At 51.5% G+C, this 20,491-nt stretch overlaps 1 protein-coding gene and 1 long non-coding RNA gene across 8 annotated transcripts in view; one reads left to right on the plus strand and one right to left on the minus strand.

Annotated features, from left to right (window-relative positions):
• BBS9 (Bardet-Biedl syndrome 9) overlaps positions 1-20,491 on the plus strand; it is a 483,236-nt gene that overhangs the window by 398,559 nt on the left and 64,186 nt on the right. The window lies entirely within an intron of this gene.
• On the minus strand, positions 4,817-7,308 carry LOC120639087. Its single transcript, XR_005661272.1, has 2 exons — positions 7,017-7,308; positions 4,817-5,065 (listed from the first exon to the last, which is right to left on the minus strand). It is a non-coding gene; the product is annotated as an uncharacterized LOC120639087 (long non-coding RNA).

The raw sequence follows: 20,491 nt of genomic DNA on the forward strand, positions 1-20,491 counted from the left end.
TGCCCCCACTGATGGAACGAAATGGGCGGGAGAGAGAAAAGAGGGTTGATAGGGTCTGAACCCAAAGGCCTCTCAGAAATTGGAAAGATCGGGAACCCACAGAATGTTGGGAACAACGGAAGCTCGGGACAAACAGCTCAACCAGGCACCGGACGAGGCGGGTCCGGCAAGCGGGGCGAAGAGAGATCTTCGGGTCGCGGGGTTCAAGTGAAGACGTGAGAGACGGCTGGACTCCTCTATGCCGTAAGATCGTCGAGGGCAGGGAACGTGTCTCTCGTCAGCGCGTAGTGGAGTGCTCTGCGTACAGGAAGTGCTCGGTAAATACGATGGAACGATCGATTGAATGGCTTGAGAGAGCTGGAAGAGAAGAGAAGCTCCAGGGGTGGTGCCGGGCGCCACTCCAGGAGGCCACCGATAGAGTCTGGAAAAGGCGTGGGGTGGCTCGGTCGGAAGCGGCGGGCTCGGTGGCGAGAGCCCGGGCTTGGGCGTCGGAGGTCACGGGTTCGAATCCCGGCTTCGCCGCTTGCCGGCCGTGTGACTTTGGGCAGGTCGCTTCACTTCTCCGTGCCTCGGTTCCCGCATCTGGAAAACGGGGATGAAGACCGTGAGCCCCACGTGGGGCGACCTGATCACCTTGTATCTCCCCCGCGCTCGGAACGGTGCCCTGCACATAGTAAGCGCTTAACAAATACCGACATTATCATTATTATTATTGGAACGGAGAGTTAGCGTCGACATTCGGGACCTCACGGGGGCTTCCGGTTCAACTCCTAAATATCTGCTGTCCCTCCAGCCAAGGCCGTGAGCCCCGTGGGGGACGGGCGCCGTGTCTGACCAGAGTATCTTGTATGTACCCCAGTGCTTAGCAGGGTGCTCGGCACATAGCAAGCGCTTAACGAATACTGTGATTGCTATTAGCGTTATTATTGTTATTAATGGTGGCATTTGTTAAGCGCTTACTATGTGCCGAGCACTGTTCTAAGCGCTGGGGGGATACAAGGTGATCAGGTTGTCCCACGTGGGGCTCACAGTCTTCATCCCCATCTTACAGATGAGGGAACTGAGGCACAGAGAAGTTGAAGTGACTTGCCCAAAGTCACACAGCTGACAAGCGGCAGAGCTGGGATACGAACCCACGACCTCTGACTCCCAAGCCCGGGCTCTTTCCACTGAGCCACGCTGCTTCTCCAGTTATTATTACTGTTATCGTTATTACTGGGCCAGGAACGGGAGGGACCGGCCCTAGACTGTAATAGGGAGGATTTAGGGTAGATTATATAAGAGGCCCATCCCTGCCATTGTGCATTTAAGGCTCTGGACTGGGATAACAATACTAGGAACAATAATAATAATAATAATAGCAGTATTTGCCCGGCACTGGAAGCATGGGGTATAATGATAATACTAATTAAGATGGTATTTGTTTAGCGTTTAACTGTGTTCCAGGTACTGTACTAAGCGCTGGAGTGGATACAAGCAGATCGGGTTGGACACAGTCCCTGTCCCACATGGAGCTCGCAGTCTCCATCCCCATTTTACAGAGGAGGTCACTGAGACCCAGAGGAGTGAAGTGACTTGCCCAAAGTCACCCAGCTGCCAAGCGGCAGAGCCGGGATTAGAACCCGTGACCTCTGAGTCCCAAGCCCGGGCTCTTTCCGCTGAGCCACGCTGCTTCTCAAAGTTAATCGGGTTGGACGCATTCCCTGTCCCAGATGGGCCTCGCAGCCGGGGTGAGAGGGAGACCGGATATTGGATCTTCACTTGATAGTTGAAGAAACCGAGGCACCGAGAAGATCGGCGATTTGCCCGAGGTCACACGGCAGACAAGTGGAAGAGCCCGGATTAGAACCCAGGTTCTCTGATTCCCAGGCCCATGGTCTTTCCATTAGGCCGGGCCGCTCCTCGGGATACGACGAAGCCCAGGGAAAGTCCCCTGCAAGGTCTTCGGAGGCGGAAAAGGCCGTCCTGTGCCTGAGAGTGGGCACAGGCAGGGGGATGACCTGGATGACCCTCTTACATCCCACCTGTCCCTCAGATCTTCCCGTCTCTCACTGCGCGGCAAAGATATTCTCCCGGTTGGGTTGACAGATAATAACCTTGGTATTTGTTAAGCGCTTACTATGCGCAGAGCACCGTTCTGAGCGCTGGGATAGATACAGGGTAATCAGGTTGTCCCACGTGAGGCTCGCCGTCTTAATCCCCATTTTACAGAGGAGGTCACCGAGGCACAGAGAAGTGAAGCGACCTGCCCACCGTCACACAGCTGACAAGCGGTGGAGCCGGGATTCGAACCCCCGACCCCCGACTCCCAAGCCCGGGCACTTTCCACCGAGAGCCACGCTACGGGCACTTCAGCTTTCATCGGAGTGGCTCGATTTCTCACCGTAAACGAGGCAGGACATTCACGGAGAGCAAAGGTGAAGCGAAAGCGAGCCGAGAAAGACAGTCCGATGTTCCTTCTCGTGCTCTTGGGCCCCCGTCGTATCCCGGGGCCCGCTCAGGGCTCGGGCCTTCAGGCCAGCTCGTGGGACAGGCGGCGGTTCGGAGCACTAGGGATCCTTCTCGTCGTTTAAGACCCGGGGCAGCCGCGTGTGGTTTGCGAATAGACGTGGCTCCGCGTGACCCACCGCGTCACGTCCGTAGACCTCCCGAACGAGCCGTCTGCGATGTGTGTCCTGCCGAGAGGCCAAAATGCAAAAAGGCAGCCCCGAAATAACTTGGAAGGGGGCGCGGAGGAGGAAAGAAGCCTCTCAGCCGCGTGCCAAAATCCATCCCATATTGAAGTTATTAGGACGCCGCAGAAATCTGAATGTAATTTAGGCGGGAGCTGTGTTGGGGGTGGGCGAGCGGGGACACGCGGAGGCTATTTACAGACAGAAGCCTTCGGCCAGCGTTCAGAATCCCCCCGCGAGCGGTCGAGAGGAGCTGCGGTGAAAGAAAGTGCCCTGAAGAATTTTTATTTACTTTTCAAACGACTCGGCACGGTGGTTTGTTGTATTTTCGTTGCGGTGGAATGACTGCGGTGAGACCAGTCCGGAGGCTGGGCGGGAGCCCTCTGAGATAGGTTTCTTCCTCCCGGGACTGGGGCCCGTAGGAGCCGAACGCGTAGGCTCCAGTACCGCTGGCGGAAAGCGAAGCTCCCTCCGCCGTCAACCCGAAGAGGGTTTCTACCCAGCCGTCCCATCCCAAGCGGAATTGATCTCCTTTCCTCGGGCGGCCAGTCCCCGCCAAAGCTTTGCCAGCTTTCGATATCAGGGAGCGTTAAAGAAACTCCGTGGTCTCTTTTTATTCTTGAGGGACATAGGCCCAGAGCCCTGTTTCGAGCGAGTCGCTCCCTATTTGCTTAAAAAAACAAAGCAAAACAGAAACTGCTCGCTCCACTCCATCAGTAATGTCCGTTGAGTGCTTACTCTGTGCAGAGCACAACAACAATAATAATGATAATGTTGGTATTCTTAAAGCGCTTACTGTGTGCCGAGCACTGTTCTGAGCGCTGGGGTAGATACAGGGTAATCGGGTCGTCCCACGTGAGGCGCACAGTTAATCCCCATTTTCAGATGAGGTAACTGAGGCACAGAGGAGTTAAGTGACTTTGCCCACAGTCACACGGCTGACAAGTGGCCGAGCCGGCACTCGAACTCATGACCTCTGACTCCTCAACACTCGATGCTAAGTGCTTGGGAGAGTACAGGACCGCAGAATGAGCGGACCCGCTCCCTACCCAAATTGAACGCTCCTCTAACCTCTCCTTCTCTTTTCTTATGCCGGTCGAGTCGTTTCCGACCCCTAGTGACGCCACGTCTTCCCCGGAACGCCCCGCTCTCCATCCGCCATCGCATCGGTAGCGGATCCGTAGAGTTTCCTCGGTTAAAAATCCGGGAGCGGTTTGCTATGGCCGCCCCCCGCTCAGTAAACGCGAGTCTCCACCCCCGAGTCTCTCCCGTGCCGTCGCCGCCTAGCTTAGGTGACTTCTGACCCGTGGCCGGTTGCCTTCCGCTCGCTAGCCACTGGGCAAGCTGGGAATGGGCCTCTGCTCGACTCTCCCTCCCGTAGCCGGGACTGGTAGGGGACTGGAAGCTCTCCAGGGGCGACCCTGAGTGGGGCTAACCTCTCCTAAGGGGACCTTAATCGGCGCCATCGAAGACTCTGTGAAATACGTTCTTTCCCCAGCTCCCCGTGGTGCGAGAGCTAAGATTTGGCCAGTAGGATTTTGTCTGAGGAATTCAATAAAGCAGGCCTGAAATACGGTCCTGTTCTGGTTCTTGTCCGCTGTGGTTTGCTTCGGGTAAATGGTGGGTTTGAATGGTCCTACGCTAATTTAGTGGCCGTATTTTCTCTACCCGCCCCTGACCTGGGACCTCGACCTTCTCCGGAGAAGATCCTCCAGACTCTAAGCTCGCAGTGGGCAGGGAACCTGTCTACCGACTCCGTTGTGCTCCCCCAAGCCCTTAGAGCAGCGTTCCGCACACATCAGGTGCTCAGTGAGTACCACTGATCAGTTGATCCCCATCCCACGTGTCCCGGTCTGTCACTTCAGCAATCCCACACCACCTTACGCGCTCACACACACCTCCCGTAACCCAGACGTTAGCGGCGTGGCTTAGTGGGAAGACCCTGGGAGTCAGAGGTCGTGGGTTCTAATGCCGACTCCGCCCCTTGTCTGCTGTGTGACCTGGGGTAAGTCACTTGACCTCTCTGTGCCTCGGTTACCTCATCTGCAAAAATGGGGATTAAAAATGTGAGCCCCACGGGGGAAAACCCGATTATCCTGTATCTACCCCAGCACTTAGAACAGTGCTCTGCACCTACTAAGCACTTAACAAATACCGTAGTTTATTATTATGGCTCGTTATTATTGTTCATTATTATTACATAATAATATGGAATCATTATTATCATCGAGTGCCGTCGAGTCGTTTCCGGTTCACAGCGACTCATGGATTTGCTTTCTCCAGAACGTCCTGTCCTCTGCCATAATTCGCAACCTCCCTAATGGTTCTTCCGTTATCGTCTCTGTCCGTCGGCTGCTGGTCTGCCTCTTCCGTATTTTCCCTGGACCTTCCCTCTATGGATACAAAAACACATATGTACATCTCTTTTTATTCTATTACTTCCTACTCCGCCCGGCGCTTAGTACGGGGCTCTGCACGTAGTAAACGCTCAAGAAATACTATTGAATGGGTTTATTTCAGCCTCTCTCTCCCATGCCAGACTGTCAACGTACTGAGGGTAAGGATCGTATCTACTCATTCTGTCGTACGGTTCTTAGGGCGGAGCCCTGCACGCCGTGAGTATTAGAAGTATTAATCGATAGATGGAGGTGCTGGGGCACGGCTCCCGTCTGGAATGAAGAGATCGCGTCTCTTCTTTTTGCCTGGCCGTTAGCCTGAGAAGAGAGCACCAGAATTCCGACCGCAGCTGTAAAACGCACCAGCAAGCTGGTCCGAAAGACCCGGAGCCAAGTGTTAAAATGAGAAGACTTCGTGTTCGGGCTGATGATTCTGTCGTTGTTCTCGTCCGTCCGTCTCCCCCGATCAGACCGTAAGCCCGTCAGACGGCAGGGACCGTCTCTATCTGTTGCCGTACTTGTTCATCCCAAGCGCTCAGTACGGTGCTCTGCACGTAGTACGCGCTCAAAAATAAATACTCTTGAATTTTGTCAATTATGAAACAACACTGCGAGCAAACGGACCGTGATCTAGTTACCCCGGAAGCAGCTACGTAGGATCCAGATGGCGTCCGTTTAAACGCACCTAGACACATCCCCGCTAGTTGGATCACCGAATAATGTTGGTATGTGTTAGGCGCTTACTACGTGCCGAGCACTGTCCTAAGCGCTGGGGTAGACACAAGGAAATCAGGTTGTCCCACGTGGGGCTCACAGTCTCAATCCCCATTTTACAGTGAGGTCACTGAGGCGCCGAGAAGTGGAGTGACTCGCCCAAAGTCACGCAGCTGACGAGCGGCCGAGCCGGGATTCGAACCCATGACCTCCGACTCCAGAGCCCGTGCTCTTTCCAGTGAGCCACGCTGCTTCTCTAAGCGTTCCCTGCTGTTAGATTTTAGTGACCCCCTGGGCCAAAGAGGTGAGAACCACCATTTTCAGCAGTTTCAAGGTGATCTTTGGGAAGCGGGGACTTCTCAAAACTTCACACATTGTCCATCTGCTTTCTCCTTTTCCTCTCCGATTTCCTCCCCATTTGTCCCCTTCCACCTCCACCTTTTGATCCTCTCCTTCCTCTTCCTCCTTTTTCTTGGCCTCGGCGTTCCCTCAGCTTTCTCTCCGCCTCCCTCGCGATTGTCACCGAACATTTCTCGAAGGTTTTAATAAAGTAGTTCCTGCCACCCCTCCATTTTCTCACGGTAACTGTTTGCTGTCTGCTTTTTGCCAAGGGACACTTAGAGAAGCAGCGTGGCTCAGTGGAAAGAGCACGGGCTTTGGAGTCTGAGGTCATGAGTTCGAATCCCAGCTCTGCCACTTGTCGGCTGTGTGACCTTGGGCGAGTCATTCACTTCTCTGTGCCTCAGTTGCCTCATCTGTAAAATGGGGATGAAGACTGTGAGCCCCACGTGGGACAACCTGATTCCCCCGTGCCTACCCCAGCGCTTAGAACGGTGCTCTGCACGTAGTAAGCGCTTAACAAATAGCAACGTTATTATTATTAGCTTTCTACCGGGCTCTGGGCCTGGCTCCCTGGTATTTATTGAGCGCTTACTGTCCCAGGATATCCCCGATTTTTTTCCCATGTGCTGTAGCTTCCGAGAAGCAGCGCGGCTCAGTGGAGGGAGCCCAGGCCTGGGAGTCAGAAGGTCATGGGTTCTAATCCCCGTTCCTTCACGTATATGCCGCGTAACCTCGGACAGGTCACCTCGCTTCTCCGTGCCTCAGTTACCTCATCTGTAAAATGGGGATTGAGACTGTGAGCCCCGCTCTGGACCGTGTCCAACCCAATTTACTCGTTTCCACCCCAGCACTTAGTTTAGTGCCTGGAACACAGTAAGCGCTTATCAAATACCTTAATTATTATCACTGTAAGCGTTGCACCTCGGGGAACCTGGCCATTTTCACGGCGACTCTTCACCTGATGAACCTCTCCGCAGATCACCCTGCAGCGCAGAATCTTCCCAACGTGTCAGGGTAGGTTTTGTGAGAAAGCAGATGGTTAGAAGAGGACGTTCTTTTATGTGAGATTGGAGTTATCAAGAGTTCTGGGAAAATCTTAGAGAGCCCAGCCATTAGTCATCTCTAGTCAATCCTGAGGAAATAGCCAGGATGTGTATCTGGGTTGAGGAGTGACTCAGATGTCTGATCATCATCGTTATTAATGACCTCTGCTCTAAAAAAAAAAAAAAAGGAAAAGGGAGACATTTTGGCTTCGTGTTTTAAGACGGATGTATGCCTTATAAAAAGTCACCGTAGCTATAAACGTCTCCGGGAATCTCCTGGAAAAAGCAAAAATGCATGCGTTCTCCAGGATGTTAGTAAATAGTGCTGCAAGCAAGTTTGCAATACAAACATGTAAAATGGCTTAGTCTGGGAGGGCTCCGTGGGGTTGCTCGTTGGTGTCCGTCGATGCAACTTTTCCACAGACGCTTCGGGTCACGGGACCACTGGCCGTAAATGAGCTTCCGGGTCTGTCTAAGACACCCGATGCTTAGTTTTCTGTGTGTTACAGGTGAAACACGTGGAAGGAAAAACGTGATAGGGGAAAATAGTTAACTGTGTAAGTCGGTTAGGGTAAATTTAGGGAAGCAGCGTGGCTCAGTGGAAAGAGCACGGGCTTTGGAGTCAGAGGTCATGGGTTCGAACCCCGGCTCTGCCACTTGTCGGCTGTGTGACTTTGGGCGAGTCACTTAACTTCTCGGTGCCTCAGTTACCTCATCTGTAAAATGGGGATGAAGACTGTGAGCCCCACGTGGGACGACATGATTCCCCTGTGTCTACCCCAGCGCTTAGAACAGTGCTCGGCACATAGTAAGCGCTTAACAAATACCATTATTATTATTATTATTAAATTTAGGACGTTCAGTTCCATTCCTATCTGTAATGCATTTTAGTATCGATCTCCCCTTGGAGGCTGTAAGCTCCTTGTGGGCAGAGAACGGGTCTATGAAATCTCTTGGAACTGTACTCTCCCAAGCACTTAGTAATGATAATAATAATAATTGCCGCATTTGTTAAGCACTTACTAAGTGCCAGGTACTGTACTAAGCACTGGGATAGATACAGGTTAATCAGGTCAGACACGATCCCTGTCCCACTTGAGGCTCACAGTCTCAATCTTCATTTTACAAATGAGGTAACTGAGACCCAGAGAAGCGAAGTGACTTGCCCAAGGTCACACGGCAGGCAGGTGGATTAGAACCCATGACCTTCTGACTCCCAGGCCCGTTCTCTATCCACTAGGCCATGCTGTTTCCAGCTGGAAGCATCGGAGTACCCAGTAGTACAGTGCTCTGCACCAAGTTACTGCTAAATAACTGTGATTCATTAATTCTGTAGTACCTGATTTCATAAGATGATTTGCATATGACGCGATATAACGGAATCATTACGGAACATTCTTCCTACGGGGGTGTTCTAATAGGACAACAATCCGTAAGAAGGTGCGAGAATATTCAGTAAAAGAAGAAATGAACCTCTTCAGTCGATCAAACAATCTCTTACTCCGTGTCGAGCACGGTACTGAGTGCTTAGGAGAGCACAGTAGAATGGATAGACGTGATCCGTGCCCCGAAGAGGCTTGCGGTATACGGATGGATCAGGGTGCGGCGGTCGACCGATCAATTAATCGATGGTATTTACTGAGAGCTGTCTATGTACAGGGCACTGTACTGCTTGGAAAGGTACAAGAAACTAGAATCGGGAGACCTGATTCCTTCCCAAAAGCAGTTGCTGCATTTCCTGGTTCGTCTCAGCCTCACGATACGGTACTTGGTTTTCTTGGTGGCTTTGCAATTTTACGGTGTTTAATGCAGTGAAGTAGCCACGAGATGCAAAGGTATGAAGCATTCTGCTACAGGAGGACACAATGATGTAGGAAGTTATATAGAAAAATGACAGTCTCTGAATCGTGGTCTTCCACCTTATCCATTAATTCTCATCAAATCTGTGGTTACTATATATCACGGGATTTTCCCGCCACATGAGGATCTTCAAGAACACGACCCCCGGGTTATAGTAGAATCAGTCAATCGGTCATCGATCCTGTTTGTTGTCTGCTCACCATGTGCAGAGCACTGTAGTAAGTGCTCCGGGGAGTAAAATATAACAGAATCGGTAACGATGTTCCCTGCCAGAAGGGGAGACAGACGTTAGTATAAATAAATTACTGTTCTGTAAATAAGTGCTGCGGGGCTGAGGATGGAGTGAATGAAGGGTACAGAGCCAAGCACAAGAGTGATGCAGAAAGGAAAGGAAGCAGGAGAAACGAGAGCATAAATAGGCTTCTTGGGTGGGGGAACGTGCTTTTAATAAGGCTTTGAAGGTAGGGAGAGAGCTGGTCTGTTGGAGGTGAAGCAGGAGGGAGTTCCAGGCCAGAGGCAGGATGTGGCCGAGGGGTCGGAGGTGAGACGGAAGTGCAGAGAGTCGGTTGGCCTTAGAGCAGCGAGGCGAGTATGCTGAACTGTTGTAGTAGGAAATCAGCGAGGTGAGACGGGAGGGGACGGGGTGGTTGAGCGCTGTGAAGCCGACGGTAAGGCGTTTCTGTTTGTCGTGGAGGTGGAGAGCAACTACTGGAGGTTCTAGTATATCATATTCTATTCCGCCGGGTAGGTGAATTTCCGCTCAAGTCGCTACGAAGCCAGAGAGTTGCAAAATAAATCATCGATGATCCGATCGTCGGAGGAATCGGCATTCCAATACGTACCGTACCCGCTTGTGAATTAATCTCTGTAACACAGAACTCTGCCACGACCCGAATAGCATCGGGTGGTTACCGATTTGATAACAAGTTAAAAAGGGCGTTTGAATAACTGTCATTCTCCTAAAAATGACACCATCTGGTATTGTTCAGGATCTTCTGTTTGATAAGCGCTTTTGAAGTTTCTTAGGTTCTGTTATGTTTTTAACCAGTAGAACTCTGAAATTTAACAGTAGCGTGTCTTTATATTCACCCTCAAGGCAGAAAGCTCAACATCACCACAGAACAAAGGAAAAGAAAAAGACAGCAATATATGTAATATATACGCATATCTATAGATGAATATGTGTATGCTTACACGTATGTTTGAGGAGTGTATGTTGGGGTTTCTGTTTTTTATGCCCACCACGTGGGGAGAGCAACACAGACTTGGGAGTCAGAGGCCCTGGGTTCTAATCCCGGCTCCTCTAACTCATCCCAATCGATCAGTGGTATTTACCGAGCGCTATGTGCAGAGCACTGTACTTTGTGCTTGGGAGCATACAGTGTAACGGAGTTGGTAGACATGTTCCCTCTCCACAGTGAGTTTACATTCTAGAGGGGGAGACAGACAATATGAATAAATAAATTATGGCTACGTATATAAGTACAGTGGGGATGAGGAAAGGGTGACCTTGGGCAAGTCACTGCTTTGCGCCTCAGTTCCCTCACCTGCAAAACGGGGATTTCATGGGTTTTCCCTTCTCCTTGGACTGTGAGCCGCACGTGGGACCTGATTGTCGTGTATCTACTCAAGTGCTTAGGTACAGTGCTTGGCACGTAGTAAGCACCCAACAGATGAGATGATTATTATCTTCTGAAGATATTATTGTTATCTCTATTTGACATATCTTAAGTGAACTCTCTGCACTTACTGCCAGTGCTGTGGAGCTAAGGGAGGGATGAATAAAGGATGTAAATCCACGTGGGAGGGTGATACAGTGGGAGTGAGGAAGAGGAAATGAGGGCATACTTGGGGAAGGCCTCTTGAAGGAGATAAGAATAATAATGTTGGTATTTGTTAAGCGCTTACTATGTGCAGAGCACTGTTCTAAGCGCTGGGGGAGATCCAGGGGAATCAGGTTGTCCCACGTGAGGCTCACAGTCTTAATCCCCATTTTACAGATGAGGTGACTGAGGCACAGAGAATTGCCTTCAATAAAACTTTGAAGGTGGGGAGAGTGGTCATCCGTCGGACACGAAGAGGGAGGGCATTCCAGGCCGGAGACGGGACGCGGGCGAGACGTCAGTTGTGAGATGGACGAGATCAACGTACAGTGAGCAGGTTGGCATCAGGGAAGCAAAGTATGTGGGCTGGCTCGTAATAGGAAGGCAGCGAGGAAAGGTAGGAGAGGACAGGGCGATTGAGTGCTTTAAAACCGATGGTAAGGAGTTTCTGTTGGATGTGGAGGTGGATGGGCGACCATCAGAGGTTCTCGAGGAGTGGGGAAACGGACTGAATTTATCGAAAAATGATCTAGACAGCAGGGCGAAATATGGACTCGAGTGGGGAGACCCAGGAGGCAAGGAGGTCGGCAGGGAGGCTGATGCCCTGATCAAGGCGGAGTAGGAGAAATGCTTGGTTTAACGCGATGGCGGTCTAGACGGAGAGGAACGGGCGGATTTTAGCAGTGTTGCGAAGGTTCGACCGAAGGGATTTAGTGACGGGTTGCATACGTTGGTTGAATAAGAGAGACGAGTCGAGGATAACGCCAAGATTATGGGCTTGAGGCCTCTTTATAGAGTGCACAGTACAGTAGGGGAAACAGATGTTAACAGAAATTACCTAAGAGAGAAGTATAATTATATATATATGTATATATATATAGATAGATAGATAGATCCAGTTTAGGAAATGTGGCCTGTCCACTGAGCCACTTCATTTATTATTTTTGGCTCTTAAGCCCCCAATATTTTGCTGTTGCAAACTCCAAACTAAGCATGGGTTTTCTTTGATTACCATTTGAATATTTGCTTTCCTCTGCCTCATTTCCCATCTTTGTCTGGTTGGCCCTTTCTCCAAGGCTCTTTCGAATGTTTTGGAGCTGAAGCGTTTCACGCGTGCTCTGGAGTGGGCTCTCTGGTTCTGTCACACGCACCGCAAAGCAGGCAGCCGAGGGTAAAGCAGTTGAATTTAAAGTCCTCCGATCTCTGGTTTCCGGGAGGGGAACACACTGAAGCCATAACCGGAAAATGAAAAAGAAAGTCATTGCTGATAGTTCTGATAATCCCAGTCTTCAAAAATATCATTTCCTCCATGATAACAGCACCGACCTAGACTTGCAGAGCCATACGGGAAGCAGCGCGGCTCAGTGGAAAGAGCCCGGGCTTCGGAGTCAGAGTTCATGGGTTCGACTCCCGGCTCTGCCACTTGTCAGCTGTGTGACTGTGGGCGAGTCACTTCACTTCTCTGTGCCTCAGTGACCTCATCTGTAAAATGGGGATTAACTGTGAGCCTCACGTGGGACAACCTGATGACCCTGTATCTCCCCCAGCGCTTAGAACAGTGCTCTGCACATAGTAAGGGCTTAATAAATACCAACATTATTATTATAAAGGAGGATGAAAATTGGTTAGTGAAATAACTGGCCAGAAAGGACACTATTGGGCCCACACTGGAAGAGGAGGAGCGGGAAGAGGATGAGGAAGAGTAATAGCATTAATTAAGCATTTTCTGTGAACTAAGCACTGTCCTGAACACTAGGAAGGAAGTACCCAGATGAGGTGGAAACGAATCCTGGCCCAAAGAGGCTCATGCTCTAAGGAGGAGGAGAGGAGATTCATTTATTCAATAGTATTTATTGAGTGCTTACTATGTGCAGAGCACTGTACTAAGCGCTTGGAATGTACAAATCGGCAACAGATAGAGACAGTCCCCGCCCATTGACGGGCTTACAGTCTAATCGGGGGAGACGGACAGACAAAAACAATAGCAATAAATAGAATCAAGGGGATGTACATCTCATTAACGAAATAAATAGGGTAATAAAAATATATACCAATGAGCGGACGAGCACAGTGCCGAGGGGAGGAGAAAGGAGAGGGGGAGGAGCAGAGGGAAAGGGGGAGAAAAGGGGGCTTAGCTGAGGGGAGGTGAAGGGGGGAGCAGAGGGAGCAGAGGGAAGAGGGGAAGCTTAGTCTGGGAAGGCCGCTTGGAGGAGGTGAGCTCTCAGGAGGGCCCTGAAGAGGGAAAGAGAGTCAGTTTGGCGGAGGTGAGGAGGGAGGGCGTTCCGGGACCGCGGGAGGACGCGGCCCGGGGGTCGACGGCGGGACGGGCGAGAACGGGGGACGGCGAGGAGCTGGGCGGCGGAGGAGCGGAGCGTGAGGGGTGGGCTGTGGAAAGAGAGAAGGGAGGAGAGGTGGGAGGGGACGAGGTGATGGAGAGCCTCGAAGCCTAGAGTGAGAAGTTTTTGTTTCCTGCGGAGGTCGATGGGCAACCGCTGGAGGTTTTTAAGAAGGGGAGTGACCTGCCCAGAGCGTTTCTGCGGGAAGATGAGTCGGGCAGCGGAGTGAAGACTAGACTGGAGAGGGGAGAGAGAGGAGGAAGGGAGATCAGAGAGAGATGGGGGTTGGTGACAGACACATAAAGAGGGTGAACAGAAATACAGTCTCTAGGCTGTAGGCTCATTCTGGGCAGGGAACGTTTCCGTTCATTGTTGTATTGTACTCTCCCAAGGGGCTTAGTACAGTGCCTTGCACAGAGTAAGCGCTCAATAAATATGATTCACTGAATCAGTGAAATACAAAAGACAAAGATGACAAACGTGTAGGGAGCAGGAGGATCTAAGGCTCCTCCTGGCTCAGGCCAACCCTGAGTCCCAAAGGTCAGAGCGGCGCTCACTGCCAACACCTTCTCGGTGTTCTCGAAGTTGAGCCGCTCTCGTCAGGCTGAAGCCGAAGCTTCTGGGTCCTCTGAATGCAGAGATTAAGAGGGAGAGAGTGGAGGAGCGGATGGGGAAGGCAGGTTCAAACGCTCAAGCTATTTCACTCTTAAATTACATAGTTTTCCATAACAGTAATAATCATGGTGCTTGTCTAGCGCTTACTATGTGACAACTACCGTTCTAAGCGCTGGGGTAGAGACGAGTCATTTAGGAGGACACAGTCCCTGTCTCTCGTGGGGGTCACAGTCTCCATCCCCATTTTACAGTGGAGATAACTGAGGCCCAGAGAAGTGAAGTGGCTTGCCCTAGGTCGCGCAGCGGACACGTGGCGGAGCAGGGATTAGAACCCAGGTCCTTCCGACTCCCAGGCCCGGGCTGTATCTACTAAGCCATGCCGTTCCTACCCTGGGCACTATTTCGTTGGCTATTTGTTCGTTCCTTGGGCTTGCCGCGGAGTGTGGCTCGGTCTTCTAGACCTACGTGCTCCTGCTCCAGGCCCACATAAAAGTTTCTGCTTGATCGTGTGCTGGTATAAAGCCATCCCGGGGATCGGGGGCCAGCCGCCACAAAACCGTGGAGAGTGCCTGAGTGTTGTCTTTGGGCAAGAAAAAGAAATCCAGCTATTTTCAGGAAAGAGCTCCCATTCGATTTGGTCATTCGGACGGAACCAAAATAGATCTCGTTGTTAGACTTTCCCGAGGAGGTGGTGGCCCAGTAACGAGTACACTCCGATCTTTTGACCTCATCCAATTTTCCCAAGTCCTCGTTTAGTCTCCAAACCCAAACTGTCGTCCCTTGATGACCAGACTGATGCTCTCAACACCACCTCTCTACTCCCTCACCCCTCTATTCCTTCGTCCATCTCACTCTACTGACCCACAGCACACAAACCCACACTCCCACCGGTGACTTCCTTTGCTCCTGTGCACGAGCTACGGAATTGCCGGTGGAAATTCAGGTACCGGGCCGACCTCGCCCAACTCAAGTTCATCCTTGCCAGCTTTAACACTGCCCAGCAACATTATTTCTCCATCCTGTTCGACCCCCACGTTCGCCAGTTGTTTCGGATGTGTAACTCCCTCCTCTCTGTCGCCCTGCTTCCTCCGACTGTCACCCCTAATGACCTGGCCACTTACTTTACCGAGAGAATTGAAACCATCAGGTGCTATCACCGCCCCGCGAATCTCCCCCGCTCCTCTCCAGTTCCTCCCTCCTCCTTCGACTCTCCCATCTTTCCCTGTAGTATCTCAAGAGGAGCTCTCCTGCCTTCTCTCAAAATCCACCCCCTCAACCTGTTCCCACCTTACCAAAGCACTTCCCCCTTTCCTTCTTCCCTCCGTGACCTCCATCTACAGCTGTTCACTCTCCGCAGGCTTTTCCCCCGCTGCTTTCAAGCATGCTTATGTCTCCTCAATCCTAAAAGAAACCCCTTCCTTGACCCTCCCAGCTCCCTCCGGCTGTCACCCCATCTCCTTCCAACCATTCCTCACCAAACTCCTTTAATAGTGTTGGTATTTGTTAAGCGCTTACTATGCGCAGAGCACTGTTCTAAGCGCTGGGGTAGATAAAGGATCATCAGGTTTTCCCCCGTGAGGCTTACAGTCTTCATCCCCATTTCACAGATGAGGTCACTGAGGCACAGAGAAGTTAAGTGACTTGCCCACAGTCACACAGCTGACAAGTGGCAGAGCCAGTGAGTTGTCTCCGCCCGCTGTCTCCAGTTCCTCTCCTCCGATTCTGTCTCTGTCCCACTTCCATCTGGCTTCGCCCCCCCCCATCGCTTCACAGAAACTGCCCTTTGAAAGGTTTGTTTTTTAGGGTTTTGGTTAAGCACATACTGTGCGCCAGGCACTCTACGGAGCGTTCGGTCGATACAAGCTAATCAGGTTGGATACGTGAGGCTCGCAGTCTTAATCCCCAATCCCCATAGATGAGGAACTGAGGCACAGAGAAGTTAGGTGACTTGCCCGAGGTCACACAGCGAACAAGTGGTGGAGTTCTAACGACTCCCCATCCCGTGCTCATTAGGCGACTCTCCTTCTCGGGTCACCGGTGATGTCCTTCTTCCCACATCCTAGTGGCCTCTAATCCTCCTTAGCCTCCCAGCTGCCTTCAACACCATCGACCACCCCCTGCGCCTTCTCCTGGAGCAGCATGGCCAAGTGGATAGAGCCCAGGTCTGGGAGTCAAGAGGACATGGGTTCTACTCCTGGCTCCACAACTTGCCTGCTGTGTGACCCTGGGCAAGTCATTTAACTTCTCTGTGCCTCAGCTCATCTGTAAAATGGGGATTAAGAGTATGAGCCCCATGTGGGACAGGGACTCGGTCCCACCGTATCTACCCCAGGGCTTAGCAAAGTGCCCGTCACATAGTAAGCGCTTAACGAAACCAATAAAAGAAATTACCAACCTTGGCTGCTCTGACACTTTCCTCTCCTGGTTCTTCTCCTGTCCGGCTGCTCATTCTCCATCTCTTTTGCGGGCACCTCCTCCGCCTCCCACCCAAGGCTCAGTTCTGGGTCTCTTTCCGTTCTCCATCTACACCCACTCCCTTGGAGAACTCATTCACTCCCAAGGGTTCAACTCCCACGTCTATATTCATTCGTTTAATCGTATTCATTGAGCACTCACTGTGTGCAGAACACTATACTGCGTACTCGGGAGAGTACAATACAACAATAAACAGTCACATTCCCTGCCCACAACGGATTTACCGACTTGATGATCCCCAAATCTACATCTCCGGCCCTGTAACATTGCAGAGCACAGTACGAAGCCCTTGGAAGAGTACAAAATAACAATAAAGAGAGACATTCCCTGCCAGCGACAAGCTTACGGTCTCGAGATGGAGACCGACGTTAATATAAATAAAAAAGATGACAGATATGTACATAAATGCTGTGGGGCTGGGGGTGGATGAATAAAGGGAGCAAGTCAGGGTGATGCTGGAGGGAGCTGGGGAAGAGAAAAGGAGCGCTTAGGGAAGGCCTTTTGAGGAGAAGGATTTAAAGCGGGTTGGGAGTAATTGTCGGATTTGAGGAGGGAGGACGATACAGGCCAGAGGCAGAATGTGGGCGAGGGGTCGGCGGGGAGATAGATGAGATCGAGAAACAGTGAGAGGGTCGGCATCAGAGGAGCCAAGTGTGCGGGCCGGGTTGTAGTAGCAGACTAGTGTGGTGAGGTAGGAGGCGGCCAAGTGATTGCTTTGAAATCAGTGGTGAGGAGTTTTTGTTTGATGTCGAGGTGGCTGGGCAACCGATGGAGTTTCTTGAGGAGTGGGGAAACGTGGAATGAGTGTTTTTGTTAAAAAAAAACCAAAATGATCCGGGCAGCGGAGTGAAGATTTTGGACTGGAGTGCGGAGAGAAGGAGGCAGGGAGGTCAGCAAGGAGGCCGACGCAGTAATCGAGGTGGGATGGGATAACTGACTTTATTAATGTGGTACCGTTTTCGATCTCTCTCAATCCACTCACACATTGTCTGTCGCCGGATCCTGTCGTCTCAACCTTCCCAACGGCGCTAAAATCCGCCTTTTCTTCTCCGTCCGAGCACTTGGATCGACATGGGGCAGACGGTGCCTGAGCCGATCTTTTGTATCTGCCCCGGTGCTTCTATCAGGGCTTGGCGCAGAGTAAGCGCTTAACAAATAGCAAAATTCTTGAAACAAAAATCCTAGGGCGCTGCGGCTGGAAGAGCAGTCGAGGGGTTCTCGTGAGTCCGGGTATAACAGTCAGAGCCTCAGTGACTGCAGCCTTCCCAGCAAGAAGCAGGGTGGCTCAGTGGAAAGAGCCCGGGCTTGGGAGTCAGAGGTCCTGGGTTCTAATCCCGGCTCCGCCGCCTGTCAGCTGTGTGACTCTGGGCAAGTCACTTCACTTCTCCGAGCCTCAGTTACCTCATCTGTAAAATGGGGATGAAGACCGTGGGCCCCCCGTGGGACAACCTGATTACCTTCTATCTACCCCAGCGCTTAGAACAGTGCTGGGCACCTAGTAAGCGCTTAACAAATATCATCATCATTATTCTCCACGCTGTGGCTGCTGCTCCCACAGGTTTGGAGCAAGGTAGGTTGGGAAGGAGGTCCCAGGATGACGCAGCGTAGGCCCAAGACCAAAAGACGTCATCTGGACCCTGTCTTCCTAAATTTGGGAATGATGGGCGTTGTCTTCCGGCTCGGAAAAGCGGCGAGGAACAATTTAATTTCAACCCTTTGTAAGAGTAATCATGGTACTAAAGTGCTTACTTTCTGCCAGGCGCCGTACTAAGCACTGGGGGGTAGATAAAAGCTAATCAGGTTGGACACCGTCCCTGTCCCACATGGGGCTCACAGTCTTCACCCCCATTTTACAGGTGAGGTAACTGAGGCACAGCGAAGTTCAGTGACTTGCCCGAGGTCACACAGCAGACAAGTGGCGGAGCTGGGATTAGAATCCCCGTCCTCTGTCGCCCAAGCCCGTGCTCCGTCCGTTAGGCCATGCCGCTTCCTGAGCGGTCGGGACCCACGGCTAGAAGAGCCCCATGTGGGACGTGGACTGCGTCCAACCTGATTAGCTTGTATCTACCCCAGGGCGTGGCACGTAGTAAGCGCTCAACAAATGCCATAAAAAAAAAACACCCACTATTTCTGGCCAGCCCAGTGGGCCGGCTTGGTGAACCACAGGTGTCCGGGTTCTCTGTAGAGAATCTTGGTGTGACAGCCATCTTGGTCGTGAGTTACGCTCTCCCAAATACTCAGTACAGTCCTCTGGACATGGTAAGTGCTCAGTAAATACCATGGATCATGATGATGACGGTCTCGGTGGTGACCCCAGGGGTTTTCGCCTGTCTCGGTAATGGTTTTCAAAACTCTTTGGGCCTGCAGGCTCAGCTTCCCCGTCATAAATGGGGCCGTTATGTGTTTTAAGGCCCAGGTGCGTATTTAAGATCTTAATAAACTTAATAAAATACTTGAAAGTAATAATGTTGGTATTTGTTAAGCGCTGACTATGCGCAGAGCGCTGTTCTAAGCGCTGGGGTAGACACAGGGGAATCAGGTTGTCCCACGTGGGTCTCACGGTCTTCATCCCCATTTTCCAGATGAGGGAACCGAGGCCCAGTGAAGTGACTTGCCCACAGTCACACAGCTGACAAGTGGCGGAGCGGGGATTCGAACCCATGACCTCTGACTCCAAAGCCACTGAGCCACGCTGCTTCTCCAAGTGACATTTGGGTCTTTGGTTGCTGGCCCCCTAAAATTACCCAGTGACCCCACTTGAGAAGCCCATTCCGAGTAATTCTTCGGGAACCAAGCGGTAGATTGTGTGGCCAAAGACCTCCCGGCCTGAACAGCCTTCCCCTCTAATCTTCATTATCATCCCGAGTGCCCGCCGTTGACATTTTCTGCAGAACTGCCTCTTGGCGGCAGGCCTCGGTGCCTTTGCTCCTTCGAAACGAGCATCCATCGGGGCAGCCGGGGTCTCTAGGAGGTCAGCGGTGACTCTGGACCGAGTTGAGCCGTCCCCGTTCAGGTTTAGCGCTGATTAAAGTGATGACCCGCTTTGCGTTCGTGAGGCCCAAACTCCCAGGTCAGGGTTGGAACGCGGCCTCTTGATACACCCCAACTTGGAGCTCGCTGAAAGAATCAAGTATCGGGATTTGGGGAGGGGAATTATCTGGGTTTTCTAATTATCCTGGGGCGCGGCTGCGGCCGCTGAGGCAGTTCGCCTTCGTTTGACGGAGAGTTTTCGGCCTGACGGGCCGGAAGCTTTATCGGGGCGTGACGTGTGAGAATCCCATTAAAAGTTGGCCTCTTTTCTGTACCGACTAAGGAATCGATCAATCGGTCGGTCGATCAATGCCATTCATTGATTGCTTGCTCGCTTGGGAGAGAACAGCACAGGGACCTAGATGATGCCTGCCCATAAAGAGCTTTACGTTTACCCCATCCACGGGAATGAATTTCCGATCGATTTTAGTACTCTAGATCAAGCCACTGAACATTGCTAAGAGAAACCTGCGCTTGCTTCGTAGGTTATGACAGGTCATTTTCTTCTTGGGAATTGAGAGTGAAGAATTTATTGGTCCTCTCTTGACCAGTAAGTGTTTCCTAAAAAATGTTAGGCAACATTTCCCACCTAAAATTCCTATATTTTTAGTGGTGATATGAAACCATTCGGGCGATGTGTCCAATATTGCTTTTTCGAGCTACGGAACGCTCACGTCAAAAATAATAACTTTTCCTTTATCTCTGTGCCAGCTGCTCGAGTAAGTGATCTAGATCTTGATGCGTCTTCAACACGGATCCCGAGGCAGGTCCGAAGCCAAGACGGTTCCCACAGTGGCTGGTCTGGCCGTTCCGCCGGCCGTGCCCCGTGGCATGAGCTGGATTCGGATTTTGGTCAGTCAGCGAAATCACCACATTTGGTGGTTTTGCCTCAACCGCTTCAGCGTAGGATGTGGTGATGTTTCTATTATAAGCTTACAGGCTGACTGAAAGACATGCCAAAGTCTGGGCCTCACGTGGAACAATAAGACTGGCCCCTGAAAGCAATATTTTGAGAGCTTCGTCACCCGAGGAAAAAGGTTGGACAATTTACAGTTGCTTCTCCGCTCAGCGTGGCGTAGTGGATTGGGCTTGGGAGTCAGAAGGTTATGGGTTCTAATCCCGGCTCCTCCGCACGTCTGCTGTGCGACCTGGGCCGTGCAAGTCACTTCACTTCTCTGTGCCTCA

The sequence above is a fragment of the Ornithorhynchus anatinus genome, chromosome 21 (assembly GCF_004115215.2).
Source record: "Ornithorhynchus anatinus isolate Pmale09 chromosome 21, mOrnAna1.pri.v4, whole genome shotgun sequence".
Classification (NCBI taxonomy): domain Eukaryota; kingdom Metazoa; phylum Chordata; class Mammalia; order Monotremata; family Ornithorhynchidae; genus Ornithorhynchus; species Ornithorhynchus anatinus.